Below are 5,475 nucleotides of genomic sequence, written 5' to 3'. Positions count from 1 at the left end.
CGTCCAGGAGGAGTGATTGTTTACTCTACGTGGGTGCTTGTTCTCAGTATATTCTGTAGTTTGTTATTTTTTTTATTGCATTAGTATTTCATTAATCAGATAATAACTTGTTCGTCCAGGAGTGACTAAGCATTTTTTATAATGTTAAACTACATGTCATGATTGATATTTCTTTTGCACAATATGCTAAGAGGCCTCAAGGGTCTACAGCAGCGGAACAGGAAATTTAAGTCCATGTTTTGGTTATCAAGTGAATATCATAGAATTTCTATATAATAGCTGGCGCCTCATTTGGCCATGAAAGTTTGCTAATTGCCAGACTCTGTTAGGAAAGTCATACTCCCCTTCCCATAACTGTGTTTGGAAAACATACCAGAAAGCTAAATTCAAATTCTGTGAACCAGTGTTTCTAAAATATTTGAAAAAAAAACTTGATAACAAGATTCTTTGTCTACAACTAAGCATATATGGCCGTTGCAACTTGCAACAACTTTATAACCTTTTATTGGTTGTAAGCATGTAGTCAGTTGAAGAACTATATAGTTGGTTTTGATTCTGCTGAAGAACCTTCATAATTTGTTTTGGCTCTTCCTCAAGTTACACGAGAGATGAGCAACTTATCATGTACTGCAAGAGTGCAAACAACTTTCTTGATTAACTTGGACCTTATTGCCATTTCTAATGTTTTCTGTTGGAATCAATCAATGCTTCATTCATGCAAGGAGCATCTCTCAGTGTCACGTTAACATTTCAATATCTTTATTTAGTTATTTTGTTGTAGTGTGTGGTGAGCATGCCTTTGATTATGTGGTAAAGAATATAGGCATCATAAGGCAATGCTAAACATGTGCTACAATATTACTTTTGGCACTTGAATAGTAAAGACCTGTCAGACATGCTGTGGCATTGTTTTTTATTGCTTTTAAGCCAGTTTTCCCCTCACATGCTCCTTTAATCTATAAACATAAATTTTGTATGTGCAAGATTATATGCTTGAGATTATGAATTATTTTTGTATGTGCAAGATTATATGCTTGAGATTATGAATTATTTTTTCTTGTTTATTTCTTTGTCATTTTTGTATAGTTAAAGGTTATTAACTATTTCCAATGATAAGCCTAAAATTTGGCAGAACATTGTTCTTATAAGAGTATGTTATATATATATATATATATATATATATATATATATATATATATATATATATATATATAGGTGCTGCTATTGATCTTGATGCAATAAGAAAATTCTTATTCTATCGGTGACATTAACTTTCCTTCTAGGTGTACAATAAACCCAGGGGAGAATGAGGCTTTGGTGCGGTATGCTCTAGATAAGTACAAGTGTCTATCTCTGGTATCACAAGTAAGCTTAACTTCGTAGCCTACTCCTTTTAGCATGCTTAAGTAGGTTTTTGTGTCTAAATTTTGCGTTCTTGTGCAATCAAGGCTTGTCATCTTGGGCCTTGGATAGCACAATTAATTTGACAATTATGTGTTCATGTCAGCGAATTCATGTTGTTTCTCTTGACAATTTGCAGTACCCAAAAATTGGAGGAAACGGCATAGTTGGCAGTTACAAACCATTGGGGGGAAAATATGCAGAGTAAGTTCCTTTCTGCTCTCTGTACTCACTCTTGGGCACCGGGCCCACTGCAATTTTTTTTTTCTAAAATTCGATTCACAAATAGATTAAATTAGTATGCAACTTTGATGCTGCTTCTATGACTATAGATGTTCACTAAATTTGTGAAGCAGGGATGCTTAGTACATTCAATGCTGTTGATGTACAATTAAGCGTCCTGTGAGGCAGCCATCGTTTATATTATGTCTCTTTCTTTTGCTGTAACAAAATTTCAAATTTGTAGGCATCATGATGCAACAAATTGATTTAAAATTGTTGTTATCTCTATGTATTTTTCAGCTTTTGATAGCTTAAGTTTGCGCCGGAGAATCATCAGCATTGTTTCTTCTTGCAGGGATTGGCTAACAGCAAATGAAGCTGAACTTGTTCAGAGGTTCGATCCATCATCATCGCTTGATACAATTGGGTTTTTCATCGCAAAATTTAGCGTCGGCAAGAAAGATTTTTAAGGTAAATATTAACCTATTTCATATCAGCTTCCAAGTTTTGTTTTTCAGAAACTTTTGCATCTATGAACCAGTCGAATTCCGTGCAGGTTGATGCTTCATCTATTGATTTTTCTCCTCGCCCCAACTAATCTATCTGTTTCTGATAAAGATTGGAGCAGAGCTCTGAAGAAATGGACAAACCCCCACCCAACTATCTGAAAGGAAACCTTGTGCCAGATTGTTGCCTAAAGATGAGATCATTCGACATCAAGTGTCCTCACTCATTCAACATTTTCTAAAATATTTCTTTGTTTCAAACTGAATTATCATTCACACACATTGTTTTGAATCTTTAGACCTAGTTCTGTTACTCATTTTTCAATTTTTTTTTCAAGTCAATTATTATCTGTTCAAATGTCCACACTGAGCTGTAAATCTCTTCAAATCTCCATATGGTTTTCCTTTCTGAAAGGATTATATTAATTATTTACTTTAAATGCATCCTAATTTATAATTAGACAATAACATCAAATCGAATAAAATAAAAAATGATCTAATAAAAACAAATAAAAATGAAAATTTAATCCAACAATAAAGGTGCTAATAACAAGGATGGTATTGGGCTTACTGATGGGCCGTGGTGGGCTCTTGGGTTCTATGGGCCCATTTGGAAAGAGCCATGAGGAATGATTAATGGCGATGGTGTTTACCACATCGACGATTGATCGCAGAGGATTTGGTAGTGGTCTAGGGTTAGGTTTTTTGGTGGCCATGGCGACGCAGCAGCAAGGGGGAGCGGGAGGCGCAAGAGGAAGCCGGTGTTCACGAAGGTGGATCAGCTGAAGCCCGGGACGGGCGGCCATACCCTCACTGTCAAGGTGCTGAAATCTGACACCGTGGTCCACAAGGGCCGCGCCGCCGCTGCTGGTCAACTGCGCCCCACCAGGATCGCCGAGTGCCTCATCGGCGACGAGACTGGGACCATCGTCTTCACGGCTCGCAATGAACAAGGTGCGTTCTCTTTTCGCATTCCGGTCTCTTCCAAAACCTATCGCTTTCCGCTATGACCGAGCAATACATGGCAATTTTGATGAAGTTTGACCCTTTTTTTTTCCTAAAAGAAAATTCTTCATTTAACTATTCTTGTAAGAAGCCTGATTGAGATGCAAAACTTGGCCATGCTCCTCATGGATTCCACTGTGTCAAGTAGTGTAATTGATTTGTGTTACTAATGATTTCAGTCTCGAAATTGAAAAAGGTTCCATCTTGAGCATATGGAGACTTGAACTCGGGGCTTATTTAAGCCTGTAACGTGTGTAAAATTAATGATGAGAAAACACAGGCCATATAGTCTTTGGATATACTGAATAAATCTGATGAAAATGGAGGAAAGGGGGTTTCTTTCCATCATCTGATTATAGGTTTTCATTTTTTTCCGTTCCATGTCTTTGTTGAGTCACTCAATAAGGAGCAACTTGAACAAAGCTAAAAGCAAGAGATAGATACTAGTTATTTGGGTGCTAAAGTGCCAATAACTCATTCAAAAGGGACATTTAGATCTTATATTTTGTCATCAAAAACATTTATCCTTTATCATTTAAAATGTTTAATGCTAACTCTCGATGAAAGGCTGTGTACGATATACTCGCATAACATTGCAATTCGATTGACATCTCCTGGTGACTTGTCATGTCTTAGCGTTTACTTTGGCCGCATGGAAATACAATACAGGATTTGTTTAACATCCCTTAGTTTTACATTTTATTGTTTTTATCTGAGTAAAAAGTCCATCCAATGAATGGTACATGCATGCCACCCTTGAAAGCTAATTTGTATACCTAATGCTATGATAGTAATATATGACTATGGATTAGGAAAATTCAGTGTAGGCCTAGAAAGAATGTAGTGATCGGGTCAGAAATTGAGGGGAAGTAATTATCTCTTACACTCATTAAATTCACTTTGATTATTTCTTGATCCACTCTATGATTTTTCTGATCCATAGTCATATATTACTATGTTAACATCTTAGTTTCTTTTGAGATAAGCATTCTTTTAGTATGTTTTCTTTTTATTATTGCTACTTCATCACTCCTACAAAATAGTGTATAATTGTATCATCATATATTGAATAAATAGAATACTGCTTCTCAGCAACTAGTGCTATAGTCTTTCATATTGTTCAAAAATGAGATTAGATTGATTTAGGGATAAAATTTCTCTCATCTTTCATTTAGGTCACCTTTTACTGATCACTTGTTTGCAAGTCTCAGTGAAGATTTTCTATATGAGAAGAGAATTGCTTTAAGAATTTAGTATTTTCCCCTTCTGCTGCAGTTGATTTGATGAAACCAGATAACACCGTCATTCTCCGGAACGCCAAGATCGATATGTTTAAGGGATCAATGAGATTGGCCGTCGACAAATGGGGGCGCATTGAGGTGACCAATCCGGCCGATTTCACCGTGAAAGAGGATAACAATCTGTCTTTGATTGAGTACGAGCTAGTGAATGTTGCCGAAGAGTAACAACTGCACCTCGGAGAACAATCTCATCGGGTGCAGGAGATTATCACCAGTTCTACATCATCTCCTGGTGATGAAGTTGTAGGAATCTTGGCCTACAAAATGCTGCATTTGTTTAGTTAGTTCAATGCCTCTCTTTTTTTCCAGTTGATGTTTCATGGTGCACTTAATAGATTCTGAAATAAACATAATTTTGTACTTTATTATCCATTTTATTTTAGATCCTTCACGTCAGGGTTCTGATGTTTTGCTAGCATGTGGTAGTAGATTCTGTCTGATTAGATAATGCTTCTTTTTTAGAAATATTTTAACATCTTTTGTTATTTATTTACCAGTTTAATGCCTTTATATGCTTGTTAGATGAATAAAGCTTAGGAAAATTTGCCTTTATTTATCTGTTGCATGCCTTTCTTTGCGTTCCTTAAATTTGTATTAAATAAGGTTTAATGTGTTGTATTATATATAGAAATCACATCTTTAATAAAAGTGAAATTTATCATCTTAACGATCTCACATAGTTGATCAGAGGTAAATTGAAAAAATAATATCAACTATATCTATATCATATGAAGTTTAATCTTTTGGAAAAAAAATAATTTTATGGGATCTAAAATTATTTAGAAAATTTCAACTTGAGTTTCAATCATTTTTAAATTGTTAAGTAAATTTATTTGAAAATTGATAAATTAATTAAGATGATCAATTTTATTTTATAAAAAATTTTTATTAGTCATCAAAATAAATAAAAAATATAGATGAATTCTAATGGATTCAATTTCACAAGTCCTAGTTTATAACGGAGCATCAAGATTCAGATAAAATTAAAGATAAGTTTTTTCAAAAAACTATTTAATATAGTAAAAAAATACTTTAAAAAT

General features: G+C 34.6%; 1 long non-coding RNA gene and 1 pseudogene across 1 annotated transcript; both read left to right on the top strand.

Annotated features, from left to right (window-relative positions):
- Window positions 1-12: 12 nt before the first annotated feature.
- On the top strand, window positions 13-2,399 carry LOC141817599 (uncharacterized). The gene is made up of 5 exons (XR_012600843.1): window positions 13-29; window positions 1,284-1,365; window positions 1,541-1,605; window positions 1,979-2,094; window positions 2,180-2,399. It is a non-coding gene; the product is annotated as an uncharacterized LOC141817599 (long non-coding RNA).
- A 411-nt stretch (window positions 2,400-2,810) lies between these two features.
- On the top strand, window positions 2,811-4,826 carry LOC141817602 (uncharacterized protein At4g28440-like; annotated as a pseudogene).
- The last annotated feature ends 649 nt before the right edge of the window (window positions 4,827-5,475 follow it).

Source organism: Curcuma longa, unplaced genomic scaffold, assembly GCF_044706935.1.
Source record: "Curcuma longa cultivar G26 ecotype Majalengka, Jawa Barat unplaced genomic scaffold, ITB_CL_G26_1.1 contig_21201, whole genome shotgun sequence".
Lineage (NCBI taxonomy): Eukaryota > Viridiplantae > Streptophyta > Magnoliopsida > Zingiberales > Zingiberaceae > Curcuma > Curcuma longa.
Note: the sequence above shows the minus strand (reverse complement) of the source record. Positions and strands in the feature narration are given on the sequence as shown.